At 43.7% G+C, this 14,890-nt stretch overlaps 1 long non-coding RNA gene across 1 annotated transcript; it reads left to right on the plus strand.

Annotated features, from left to right (window-relative positions):
* Nucleotides 1-3,016: 3,016 nt before the first annotated feature.
* LOC139186794 (uncharacterized) lies at nucleotides 3,017-12,285 on the plus strand. Its single transcript, XR_011570403.1, has 3 exons — nucleotides 3,017-3,223; nucleotides 4,394-4,498; nucleotides 11,896-12,285. It is a non-coding gene; the product is annotated as an uncharacterized lncRNA (long non-coding RNA).
* Nucleotides 12,286-14,890: the final 2,605 nt, after the last annotated feature.

Consider the following 14,890-nt stretch of genomic DNA (forward strand, 5'->3'; position numbering starts at 1 on the left):
ATGCTCCAGGGAGATTATAACTTGTCCACTCCAGTAAGATGGCATATGCCGATGCTTATATTTAAATTCAGAATGTTGGATTCCCAGTTTTATGTATTTAATTACTTTATAAGACAACTTTTCAATACACGCATGTGCTTTCTGTGTGTGTGTGTGTGTTTGTCTATAACAGTCTGATGAAACAATAAGCATTTACATTCAAACAACACACCTTTTGAGTTAAAAAGAAAAAGGCTTACAATAAAATTGTGTGAAAATAAAAGTGAAAAGTATCAGTCACTCAGTTGTGTCAGACTCTTTGGACTCCATGGACTGTAGCCCATCAGTCTCCTCTGTCCGTGTAATTTCCCAGGCAAGAATACTGGATTTGGTTACCATTTCCTTCTCCAGGGGCTCATTCCAACTCAGGGATCCAACCCCATCACTTAGGTGGTGCATAAACACTTCAGGAAAAACACTTCTAGAATGGTAAAACTTTGCCTGGTTTTTACCTGCTGAAAGTGGATGAATGTCATGAAGGAATGGAAGGTTTACTCCATATTATCTAAGATTTATTGAGAACCTAATGATTATATTAGGAAAATTATATATGTGATTATATGTGGAAAATTTTTCAAGAGATGGGAATACCAGACCACCTTACCTGCCTCCTGAGAAATCTGTATGCGGATCAAGAAGCAACAGTTAGAACTGGGCATGGAACAACAGACTGGTTCCAAATTGGGAAAGGAGTACGTCTAGGCTGTATATTGTCACCCTGCTTATTTAACTTACATGCAGCGTACAATGGCACCCCACTCCAGTACTCTTGCCTGGAGAATCCCATGGGTGGAGGAGCCTGGTAGGCTGCAGTCCGTGGGGTCGCTAAGAGTCGGACACGACTGAGCGACTTCACTTTCACTTTTCACTTTCATGCATTGGAGAAGGAAATGGCAACCCACTCCAGTGTTCTTGCCTGGAGAATCCCAGGGATGGGGGAGACTGGTGTTGGCTGCTGTCTATGGGGTTGCACAGAGTCGGACACAACTGAAGCTACTTAGCAGCAGCAGCAGCAGCATACACCATGGGAAATACCAGGCTGGATGAAGCACAAGCTTGCCGGGAGAAATATCAATAACTTCAGATATGCAGATGATACCACCCTATGGCAGAAAGTGAAGAAGAACTAAAGAGCCTCTTGATGAAAATGAAAGAGGAGAGTGAAAATGTTGGCTTAAAACTCAACATTCAGAAAACTAAGATCATGGCATCTGGTCCCATCACTTCACAGCAAATAGATGACGAAACAGTGGAAACAGTGAGACTTGGGTTTTTGGGGGTCCAAAATCACTGCAGATGGTGACTGCAGCCATGAAATTAAAAGCTCATTGGAAGAAAAGCTATGACTAACCTAGATAGTGTATTAGAAGCAGAGACATTACTTTGGCAACAAAGGTCCATCTAGTCAAGGCTATGTTTTTTTCAGTGGTCGTGTATGGATGTGAGAGTTGGACTATAAAGAAAGCTGAGCGCCAAAGAATTGATGCTTTTGAACTGTGGTGTTGGAAAAGACTCTTGAGAGTCCCTTGGACTGCAAGGAGATCCAACTAGTCCATCCAACTAGTCCATCCTCAAGAAAATCAGTCCTGAATATTCATTGGAAGGACAGATGTTGAGGCTGAAACTCCAATACTTTGGCCACCTGACGCAAAGAACAGACTCACTGGAAAAGACCCTGATGCTGGGAAAGATTGAAGGCAGGAGAAGAAGGGGATGACAGGTGGTTGGATGACATCACTGACTCAATGGACATGAGTTGAGTAAGCTCTGGGAGTTGATGATGGACAGGGAGACCTGGTGTGCTGCAGTCCACAGGGTAGCAAATCGTCAGACACGACTGAGGGACTGAACTGAACTGAATGATTACATTTTCAGCTGCTGCCTTTGTGTAGTATTAGCACAGACATTTCTAAGCTCATATCCTGTACTCACCATGAACTTCACTTCTTGGTAACTGAATTCTGCTTCATGGTTCTATTTTCCTAATGTTTATTCCAACAACAAAATGGTCCCATGTAGGCCTTTCTTTTTTTCTTTAAACTAGGCATCTACACAGGCTTCCCAGGTGGTGGCATGGTAAAGTATCCGCCTGCCAATGTAGGAGATGAAAGAGATGCTGGTTCAACCCCTGGGTCAGGAAGATCCCCTGGAGGAAGAAATGGTAACCCACTCAATATTCTTGCCTGAAAACTTCCATGGACAGAAGAGCCTGGTGGGCTACAGTCCAAGGGGTCTCAAGGAGTCAGACATGACTGAGCACACATATGTGCACTCACACAAACACACATACACACAAACAAGTGATGAGCATGCAATAATGAATGAGAAACACTGTTCCTCACAGGGACTCTGCATTCAGGATGCAAAGAACAAGGGCATCATCATCCAGAAATGCACCAACGTCATTGCAGACGAGGCAAGTGCCTGGTATTCTCCAGTACCAGGTTCAATAGTCTTGGGGGCCTGACTCCCCAGGGAGATGCCATTTAAGCTGAGGCCTGTTGAATGAAACACAGTTGCAGGTGAAGGAGGCAAAAGGTGAAAGGTTGGGGAAGTTTTTTCCAAAGGCCCTGTGATGAAAAGGCAGAGGGTTTGTCAACAGAGGGAGGAGGTACACTAGAGTCTATTAAGCAGAAATCATCAGGCATGGCAAAGCCCTGAAATTTAAAGTAGGTGTAAAGAGTGAATCCCACTCAAGTGCTGATGGGATTGTGGTGGCCGAGGTGAGCCGGCAGGTAGTAAAGTGGTGTTGGGTAGGCTTGGGAAGGCACACCTGGCCGGACACCAGCAGGAGATTGAACTAGTGGAGCCCACAATTGCATGCCAGATGGAGAAGGAAGTGGCAACCCAGTCCAGTATTCTTGCCTGGAGAATTCCACGGACAGAGGGGCCTGCTGGGCTACAGTCCATGAGGTCACAAAGAATCAGACACGACTGAGTGACCAACACATGGGAAGCCCCAGAGAGAGGACAGGATGGCTCCTGGACCCCCGAGGGTGAGGATGTGGGTCTGGCCTCATCAGCATCACAAATCCACGCTTCATTATCCATAGAGTGAAGGGCATGGCGCTACTTCCTGCTCCCTTCCCGACTGAAACATCCGGCTTCCAAGATGGTGAACCCATACCTGTGAAGGGAGAATGAACATTCAGCAACTCTTGACATGAGAAAGCAGAAGTTACAGGTGGGCTGTTAGGGTCCAAAGGAAACATGCTCATCTGGAAGTAAACAAAACAAGATTTAAACTGAGGATGGCACCTACAGGTCCATCTCAGATCAGACATACAACTAACAGTGTATCTCTAGTTTCTTGCACGTTAAAAAAAAATCGAACTATATTAGCAGTATGCTTATCAGGAACAATACTTCCAAAATGCTGTTCCTCAAAGCATGATCTTCAGGATGCAGACCTCCAAAGCATCTGGAGACATCTCCAACACTCATGTCCTAAGGCCCCCACCCCAGGGTTCTGATTCATTAGGTCTTATTATCTGTGTTTTTAACATGATACTTGGGCAATTTGTCCAATGCTTGGGTACTTCTAAGACCATGTTTTGAAAAATACTCCTTAGATACGCTCAGCCAAATCCCAACTCTTATCCCTTACGCTTTTCTTTTTTGGCCACATACCATGGCATGTGGGTCTTAGTTCCCAGACCAGGAATCAAAGCCTCACCCCTTGCCTTGGAAGTGCAGAGTCTTAACCACTGAACCATCAGGGAAGTCTTCTTTTACTCTTTAAGAAACTTTTTCTTTAGGTGATTTGACAAAAATGTTTTATCACTAACAGAGGGTGGTTCAAAGTCAAGTACATAGGTACCTTAGGAACTTGGTTCTAAATCCCTGATACCTTGACGCTGATCCTATGCATTTTAGCTAAATGGCATTCTTCACAATCTAATTATAACAAGGCACTGATGATTATAAGGAAAGTCTCTACCTATTTAACTATATCCTTCACTGTCTAGATAGGGGAACCATCTATCAACATGGTTCTTTTCTTTCTGTAAGGGCACATCATTTTCATCTAAGAGCAAATAAAATGAATCTATAGGACAAATCAAATTTTAAAAAGCACCTGTGCTTCTCTCCACAAATCTAATCTCAATAGAAATAGACATACTAATTAATAAATGTGTACAAAATAAATTAGTACTGATGATAGATTAATACAAGAGAAATATAAATATTAAATAAGCCATCTTCTTCTTTGTTGGAAGTTAGCTTGGTCATGGAGTTTAAAGACTACCAAGAAAGAGGAATCTGCATTATATCAGTCCTAATCATCTCCCTCTTTGCTATTTTCTTTCTCTTTCTCTCTCTCTTTTTTTTAAAATTCCCTTATTGTGACTAGAGTTTATGAAGCACTTACATCATGAATGTCCTATTTATCATGCACAGCAACCCTACATCATCTGGAAGCAGATACTGTGGTTGAGGAAACTAGATCTCATAGAGGGTAAGTGTCTCTGCCACATCCAGACAGTGAAGGAGAGGCAAAAAGATATTAGAAGCCAAGTCATTCGTTTCCAAATTCATTGCTCGTTTATCTTGCAGCAGGATTTTAATCTTTTGGAAAACCTTATTTTAAAACCCAAAATGTCCAGTGACACAGTACAAAAAGCAGCTTGTTTGCTGGGAGATACAGTGGCGATGAGTCTTGATATCCAGGGAGAGGGTGAAAGTGCTAGATTATATCCTTTCGTAGCCTAGAATGATGTCAGATGATGGATGCTTCAGACTGAGTGGATCTGAAGATCACCCAAGGTTGGCACAATAAACAATGACCAACGTAAAGATATAACCCAGATCACTGCCACTGACAAGTCCATAATTTTTATCATGGCCTCCCAGCAAGACAGCCTAAGTCAGCCATTACTCACTGCTCAGCAGTGTCAGAGGTGAATATGACTGTGCTTCTGACCTCTGACATCATCTCAAGTCTGTGCCGAACTGGAGCCCTGTGTCTTCCACAAATGTTGATCTAAATCCTGAACCCTTCTGTTATCCAAGAGAGATGCAAGTCTCTCTGAGTCATTAGGAATGTTTAAAAATGAAACAAAACTGAAGGCTAATATTCCAAAAACATCAGACATATGACTAAACAAGAGCTCCCCAGTACTAAATGTTCAACATGTATCAACAAAAACATGCAAAATGCATCCCTTACCCTTTGGAGGTCACTAGTGCTACCTCGGTTTTTGCATAAAGCAGTTGGGATCTGAAAGTCTAGGTCACTTGCTCAAGGTTGAATAGCTGATAGGGGCAATCGTGAGGCTCTGAGCCCAAGTCTGACTACAAAACCCAAGTCCTTACCACCTTGCCATAATGCCTCTTAGAATGAGATAGCATCAATCAGAACAAGGCACAGGATCCTGGGCAGAGAGGGATGAACACACATTGGAAAAGAAAAGAAGGGCTCATTCTTACAATTGCCCCAGACTAAAGCACCAGGATGATGGCCATGATCAATTCTTTCCCCCAGAAGGAATATCCCTGGGTTCTAATCTGTAGGTAAGGCTTGCATACAATTTTTTTGGTATTATTACAGATCCTTTAAGTCTGACCAAGGTGATATTTGGAAAACCAGAAACAGGCTCAGACTGTTTCTGCCACTGCAGACTGGAGCAACCTGATAAAAATAAATGGTGATTTGGGAAGCTGAGTCTGGCAGAACAATGAAGAAGGGATTAAATTAGGGAGGTGGGAGGCAAGGAGACAGGTTAGAGGTCATTCCAACCATCCAGATCCAAGAACATGTCTGTAATTGATGTTCATGTGGTCAGCCCCAAATTACCACAAGCCCTGGCTGCCGCAAGCTGATTCTTCCTGACATCAAGGGCAGAGAGGGAGGGACATTTATGTCTGGCTGTAACCCCCACATGGGACAACCTGTGAATAAAGCAATCTGTTCACCCATATGGACCCCACACATTTTATAAATGTGAGTAAATTCACTCTCAACTTGTGTTTCCTATGATCAAATTCAGCAGAGATTAGCCATCAGAATGACACCATTTGTAATTCCCTATTGTAGGGAGGGCTTATCAATTAGGTAGAAACACACATAGTCACACACACACCACCAACAATAATGACAAAATTTTTATCTAAAATTATCTGACTGTTCTATATTCTACAAGGTACCTTTAATCAATAAAACCACAGGCAATCTGACACTTGAGGTCGTGAATATGACTATAAGGTCATTAGAAGGCCTATAAGGTCAATATCTGATCATTGGCTAGTTCTTAGTTAAGGAGAGTAAACTGATGCTGTTTGAGATGGAAATGTCCCTCTCTTTCCCTAAATAATGTCAAGCCTGTCAACCTAAAACATACCCACGGGAAATATATTTCTTTATAATCATTCAGTCAGTCATTTACCGAGTCTATATTAAATGTCTGGTTGCATATGACACAAAATTGTGACAAATGTGATAAGGATGATCTAGGTTGTGGGGAAATAAATATAAACATAACAAGATTCTTGTCTTTGAGGAATTCAGGGTCTATTGTAATATGTTATCAAGTGCCACAGGAGGCAGGAAGGTTAAGGCATATCAGGTTCTTGAAAATCAGTAAGTATGTATTAAATTCCTGTTATGTATAAGATCTTAGGTTAAAGTGAAAGTGAAAGTGACTCAGTTGTGTCAGACTCTTTGCAATCCCATGGACCATACGGTCCATGGAATGAATTCTCCAGGCCAGAATACTGGAGTGGGTAGCCTTTCCCTTCTCCAGTGGATCTTCCCAACCCAGGAATGGAACTGGGGTCTCCAGCATTGCAGGCAGATTCTTTACCAACTGAGCTATCAAGGAAGCCCAAGATCTTGGATCCATTACCATTATTTATAAATAATTGAAAGATGAAACTTAACAATCTTTCAAAATTCAGAAATATCTATGGGTTTTCAAAGTAAGGCAGTAATAGTAGATACATTTCTATTGATACTTGTCATTAAGCAATAGCTTTATTGAGTACCTACTGTATTCCAGGAACTAAGGTAGATATTATGCTGCTGCTGCTAGGTCACTTCAGTCATGTCTGACTCTGTGTGACCCCATAGACAGAAGCCCACCAGGCTCCCCCATCCCTGGGATTCTCCGGGCAAGAACACTGAACTGGGTTGCCATTTCCTTCTCCAATGCGTGAAAGTGAAAAGTGAAAAGGAAGTCGCTCAGTCATGTCTGACTCCTAGCAACCCCATGGACTGCAGCATACCAGGCTTCTCTGTCCATGGAATTTTGCAGGCAAGAGTACTGGAGTGGGGTGCCATTGCTTTCTCCATTTAGTGACAATTAAAATATGGTCTGCACCCTAGTATATCATTATCTAATGAGGTATGTCTGTCAGGTTAAATGATCCCACACAAACAACTTCAAAGGCAACAGAGATTTCTTTCTCAGTCACATCATGGTTCAGCCTCCTCTGTGCTTCACATAGCCTCGCATATAGGGGAAGTCTGATGAGTAAGTGTCTATCCAAGAAATCTCTGCCCTTGTGGTAGAAAGAGGAGAAACAGAGCCAAAAGGGACACAGGTCACTTCTGCTCACATTTCAACAGCCAGTGGGGTGGGGAAAGAAAATCATCTCACAAGACGTGGCTTTAGAGGGAAGGAACTGGGATATTTGGTGAACAGCAATATATCTACCACAGAGTGAGGTCACTAAACCCACAAACCCTCCCAGTAGTACTTTTCCTAGTTCTCAAAACTGTAATCAGTGTGGACATGCTTATCAGTTGGCAGAAAGGAAATGTCATCTGTTTACCCAAGAGCTGTTATAGTAGGAAAGACCAAGTGCAAACCCATGAAATTACCTCAATCCTCTAATGCCAAGGACAAAATAAAATACAATAGCCCTTCACAAGGGTAATGACCCAACAGGAATTGGAAAGTTCATTCTTCCTGACCCCATAATTTTAAGTTCCATCTTTCCAGAGGTTCTGGTTTCCAGTGCAAGAAAAATTACAATAGAGGGGGTCACGAAATTCTGCTAAACTTAAAATTAGTCAAGTCTTCTCTCATACTGAATATTGTTTTTGCTGCTACTGATATTACTACTACTACCATCACTCCATCACTGTGGCCACCACCATCACCATCCCCACGACCACCACACCATCACCACCATCACCATCCCCACGACCACCACACCACCACCACCATCACCATCACCACGACCACCACACCATCACCACCATCACCATCACCACGACCACCACACCATCACCACACCATCACCATGACCACCACCACATCACCACCACCATCACCATCACCACGACCACCACACCATCACCACCATCACCATCACCACGACCACCACACCATCACCACACCATCACCACCATCACCATCACCATGACCACCACCACATCACCACCACCATCACCATCACCACGACCACCACACCATCACCACCATCACCATCACCACGACCACCACACCATCACCACACCATCACCACCATCACCATCACCATGACCACCACCACCACCACCACACCATCACCACCACCATCATCGTTACCATCATTACCACCACTACCATCACCATTACTACCACCATCACCATCACCATCACCACCACCACCACCACCACCATCATCATCGTTACCATCATCACCACCACCACCACCATCACCATTCCTACCATCATCACCATCACCATCATCACCATTCCTATTATTACCCCTTTCGTTACCAACATCACCACCATTGCCACTGTCACCGTTGACTAAAGACTCCTGTGTGTCGTGCATGTATTTTTATTTAATTGAATGTACAATGGCCCAACAAGGTAGGTATTATGGTTTTTATCATGTTATAGCTAAGGTAAATGAGGCTTAATGACATTTTTTAATTGCTCAAGTTTCCATAGTTAATGAATACTAGAATTGGAAATTGAAACTCTAGAATTCTGATGCCAAACCTCAAAAACTTACCCAGCATATAAATTACCTCTAAGGAATATTGAATTATTTTAAAAAATCCACCTCTCTCTTTTTTAATGATGGCACAAACAGAACAAGGGTTAAAAAAACAAACAAAGCAGTGTTCCACTTCTTTCACAACTTTTGGATGATAGTAGGAAAATCACAGGGTTTCTGCCAGAAGATGTCTTTTTTTTCTGTTCTAGTTTCACCGCCAATTGACTGTGTGAACTTATAGAAATCTGTTAACCTCTCTGAGGTGTAGCTGTAAAATGGAAACAATAATCTTGGATCGCCTTACCCAGTGCTGGTGAGAAAGATCAAAATATATTTGCGACATCACAGTATGAACCATAATTCCTGTAGAGGTGTAAATTACTATTATTTCTGCTTGATTTCCCCTCGCTATGGAAAGTTAGCCTCCCCTTATCTCACAAGAACTTAGATTATGGTCTCTAGTCCATGGCTGGAGAGATATTTGTAATATTTACTACAAAGGATAATCATAATTATTTGAAGATACTTGCTTTTCAATGATAGAACAATGACCATTTTTCATTCTGATGTCTAGAAAAGAAGGCTGCTGCTGATTGGCCTAGGACCCCCAAGGGAACGGGGCCTCAGGGAATTTCCCAAATGTTTCCAGTTCAATGGGAGGACAGGTGATGAGGAAGAAGTGGAAGCCTCTATTGTTCACCCTAAAGAATCATTTCAAAAGGGAGGATTTTTTCTGACTCATGAGCTGCCAACAGTTCTTCAATTATTCAATTCACGAATTGGCAGTTCCATTATCCCGTCCAGAAAGAAAATAGAGGGGAGATTATGAAACACCACAGGACAACTCCTCATCAGGCTTGTTTTTCACAAGCAGAAAGGACTAAGGTCCTGCACAGAAAGACCTCAGAGACACCTGCCTGGTGCGTATTCGAGAATGAAGTACCACTAGAGAGGATACATTATGCTGGCTTTTCTGAATAAGTGCTGCGCTGCTCACGCCCTCCTGAGTCACCCTGAGCTCACCTGTAGGCCCTCACTAAGGACAGACCAGTGCTTGGGATGCTGGAGAAGAATCCACGAGATTCTACAGGACAGAACTTTGTCCCACCCCCTTGACGTGGGAGCAGATACCTACAGAACCTTCCCTAGAGTAGGGAAGACCTCCTTCTCTGGATAAGACTCATTTTTAAAACTTATTTTAAATGCACTGATGGACAGCCATGGGATGTTAAGGCGTCAGAAGCCGTCAAAGGGTGGCTACTCTTCCTTGGCTTCATGCCACATATTCTAAGCGATGCTTAGACATTGCCTGCATCCAGCTCATCAGTCCGGCAAAGGGGAAATTATTTTAAACTTAGGAGCCATACTAGGTCCTGGCCTGGCTTAACCTACTTGTATAAATGAGTCAGGACTTCCCAGGTGGCGCTAGTGGTAAAGAAGCCACCTGCTAATTCAGGAGACATAGGAGATGCAGGTTCTATCCCTGGGTCAAGAAGATCCTTTGGAGAAAAGCAAGGAAACCCACTTCAGTGTTCTTGCCTGGAGAATCCCATGGACAGAGGAGCCTTGTGGGCTGCAGTCCAGAGGGTTTCAAAGAGTTGGACATGGCTGGAGACACTTAGCACCCATACACAAATAAGTGAATGTTGAAGAGTTTACCTGTAACCCTCAACCAAACTCCTGGGTTCAAACAAGCAGCTGCCTACAAGAAGGAAACCATTCTGATGTCTTCCTTTCCTCATAGGGACCAGAAATGATGTGCAACAGAAACCTCTATTTATAATTCTTTTATCATTTTGAACACTAAGAGAGATTTTTCTATATTCTCTAATTGAAGCAGGCAAATCTAATTTCTGGCATAGAAAGTATATTCATAGATATGTTGCCAGCTTTACACTTTATCTTCCTTTATTTCGAAGTGTATAATTTATCTCCTAGGCAATGGAACCCATATCTTAATATGACTTATGTAAGAAAAATAGCCCACCGTCACAGAATATTAATTGTTTCTGCTTTCCCCAGAAGTAAAGAGAGAAAAAAAGTTATATGCCTAGTGAGAGCAGATCCAACTTCAAGTTTTTAAACTTAATTCAATATTTCCCATAACATCTTTCTAATAAATGTTGGGTCAAGATGTCTTCCTTGGTAGTTAAATTTGGTGCTCCCTATTCTGAAGGAGATCAGCCCTGGGATTTCTTTGGAAGGAATGATGCTAAAGCTGAAACTCCAGTACTTTGGCCACCTCATGCGAAGAGTTGACTCATTGGAAAAGACTGATGCTGGGAGGGATTGGGGGCAGGAGGAGAAGGGGACGACAGAGGATGAGATGGTTGGATGGCATCACTGACTCGATGGACATGAGTCTGAGTGAACTATGGGAGTTTGTGATGGACAGGGAGGCCTGGCGTGCTGCGATTCATGGGGTCGCAAAGAGCCGGACACGACTGAGTGACTGAACTGAACTGAACTGAACCCTCCTCTTCAGGGGTCCCTGGTGACTCAGACGTTAAAGAATCTGCCTGCAATGCAGGTACCTGGTTTCAGTCCCAGGATTGGGAAGATGCCCTGTAGGAGGTCATGGTAATCCAATCCAATATTCTTGTCTGGAGACTCCCACGGACAGAAGAACTTGGTGGGCTACAGTCCACGGGGTCGCAAAGAGTCAGACACGACTGAGCGACTGACACACACACCCTCGTCTTTGGGCTTCCAGGTGACGAGATGGTAAGAATCCACCTGCCAATGCAGGAGATGCAGGTTAGATCCCTGGGTGGGGAAGATCCCCTGGAGAAGGAAATGACAACCCCTCCAGTTTTCTTGCCTGGGAAATCCCATGGACAGAGGAGCCTAGCGGGCTACAGTTCATGGGGTTGCAAAGAGTTGAGCGTGACTGAGAAACTAACATTTTCACTTTTTTTTCAGGCCTCCTTCATGCCACACTGACAGCAGACAACCAGGCCCCAGCACAGCAGAAGCTGTAAAAGCCCAGCACTTGGTCTGACCAATCCCATTATTTAAGAATAAAAATACAGGCTGGTGCTGAAGAAAGAGTGAGCCTTGCGCAGAAAATTAGAGGGGTTAGCTCAACTGTGATGTAGGCCAGAAGGCTAAACATTTTGCTAAGTAAGAAACAAATCCAACATTGTTACAACTGTTTTGCCCCTACCAGTCTACCCGCGGAAGTCAGCATGACCTTAAATTCCCAGGGCAGGACACACACGAAAGAAGGCTTGGCATTTTAGCAACTCTGCAGATGTAAGAGAGGAGGTTATCAAAATCGAGTCCACATTTCATTATGTTACATAAAAATAAATTGGCTCCAAATAACACAAAATCACTTTCATCATTATGATCCCTTTTAAAATAATACTGCCTCTGTCGTGAGTTTATTCTCATATGTGAATGATCACACTATAATAGTGTTGCCTAAACAAACAGACCCTTCCCTCACACCCATTCACACACAACCCTGCTAAATCACTTCAGTCGTGTCTGACTCTTTGGGACCAAATGGACTGTAGCCCATCAGTCTCTTCTGTCCATGAAATTTTCCAGGCAAGAATACTGGAGTGGGTTGCCATTTCCTCCTCCAGGGGATCATCCAGACCCAGGGATCATACCCACATCTCTTTTGTCTCCTGTTTTGGCAGGCAGGTTCTTTACCACTAGCGCCATGTGGGAAACCCTCACACACAACCCTGCTGCTGCTAAGTCGCTTCAGTCGTGTCTGACTCTGTGTGACCCCATAGACGGAAGCCCACCAGGCTCCCTGTCCCTGGGATTCTTCAGGCAAGAACACTGGAGTGGGTTGCCATTTCCTTCTCCAATGCATGAAAGTGAAAAGTGAAAGTGAAGTTGCTCAGTCATGTCCAACTCTTAGCAGCCCCAGGGACTGCAGCCCACCAGGCTCCTCCATCCATGGGATTTTCCAGGCAAGGGTACTGGACTGGGGTGCCATTGCCTTCTCTGACACACACAACCCAGAGACACTTAATAATGAGCCAGAAGCTACCAGAAGCTACCAACAGATTCTTCTCTTCCCACACCCCCGATGGATGCGTAGAGAAGAACCTATGCCTGACCAAGTCAAGAAGACTCACCATGTTGTGCTATTTGCTAAGTTAACATAAGGGGAGAATGGCCAAGCGGAAGTTGAAAAGAATGTCTTTAAGCCACAAATCACTTCTTGTGGTTTAGTGTTTTTACCAAAGACATATGAAAAGTCTAAAGACCCAAAGAACTCCACTAATATTCCTAGAAAAGAATGTCAGCTCCTCTGACTCTCAGGTGGCTGTCAGGTGTGGGCAGAGTAGAGAATGACTTGCCATAAAGTGGCCAGAGACTTTCCAGAAACACCTGCATTGACACATAAAGTGTCAAAACTGCTCCTGAGTCAGTATTTAAGTGTTAACTTTCACCGCATGGCATCTTGTAATTGTTTGGAATGAACACAAGTTCTTGGGAGCCCACTGGATCTGAGCATGAATTTACACTCTGTCCTAATGGGCTGGGGTTTCCCAGGTGGAACTAGTGGTAAAGAATCCACCTGCCAATACAGGAGACATAAGAGACACCGATTTGGTCCCTGGGTCACAAAGATTCCCTGGAGGAGGGCATGGCAACCCATTCCCATATTCTTGCCTGGGAGACCCCATAGACAGAGAAGCCTGGTGGGCTACAGTTCATGTGGTCACAAAAGACTCAGAGATGCTGAAGCAACTTAGCATGTATACACTGACAAGCTGGAGGAGCCTGAGTTTCATCCTTTACACACTGGTTGTAACACTGCTGTCTGCCTCACATGGTTGCCGTGTGGCTTTACCAAGCTGATTTCTAAGATGCTTTGTTTAACAGCGCCATTCCTCCCTGTTTGGAGAACTACCCACTCCCTCTCACCTGCCTGCATCTTTTTTTGGCCCATCCCAGACAGATCTACCTGGGAAATGCCACATTCTTTTGGAGCCCTCGGCCATGACTAATTAGGCCAAGGTGGGGTCCCAACAGGGATGTTTTGAATCAGAACTTGGAACAGTAATTAAGGGCTAGTGCTATTACTCTTTGGATTCAAAGCTGCAAGATAGCAGCATAATGCTGCCAGCAGCCAAGTTCATAGTCATTTGAAGCCCGAGTCCCATTCATTCAAAATTAATAGAGTTGATCATAATCTTCATTTCTACTTGCATACCTCAGGTCTCCTTTCAAGTAATTTTATTCAGGTTTTTGCCTCTACTTCCTCACAAAATCTTTTCTTATCAAGGATATAATGTCTTCCATTTTGCCAAACCCAACAGTTGTTTCTCCGTTTTTATTTTTTATTAAATTCAGAAAATCCTCCTTCTGTCTCAAAACACTCTTTTCTGTTGTTACTTCCTGGACTCCCATCTTTTCTTGTTGACATACCCAGTTTTTGGTCACTTTCTCTCAGCCTCTTCACTGACTCTTTCTCCAACCAACTCTTGCCTGTGAGAATGTCAGCACGGGGTCTGGATTGCCCCATCCTGGGTTTCCACTCTCTTTCCAAACTCTCTCTTCAGATAATCTCAGTAGGCCTGGTCTTTAAGCATCATTGAAACTGTGACTGCATTTGCAGACAGAAGAGGTGATTAAGTTAAAATGAGGTCCCTAGGGCAGGCCCTAATCTAATGTGACCAGTGTCTCGATAAGAGACAATGAGGTCACAGACACACACAGAGGGAAGACCACATGAAGCCACAGGAAGATGGGCACCTACAAACCAAGGAGAGAGGCTGCAGAACCAATCCTCTGACACCTGGGTCTTGGGCAGCCTGCCTCCAGAATTATGAGAAAATAAACCCCTGTTGTGTAAGCCACACAGTCTCTGGCACTGTGTCATGGCAGTCCTAACAAGCCATATGGTCACTCTGGTAGATTTCATAAGGTCCAGAACTCCACGAGC

This window comes from Bos indicus, chromosome 14 (assembly GCF_029378745.1).
Source record: "Bos indicus isolate NIAB-ARS_2022 breed Sahiwal x Tharparkar chromosome 14, NIAB-ARS_B.indTharparkar_mat_pri_1.0, whole genome shotgun sequence".
Taxonomy (NCBI): domain Eukaryota; kingdom Metazoa; phylum Chordata; class Mammalia; order Artiodactyla; family Bovidae; genus Bos; species Bos indicus.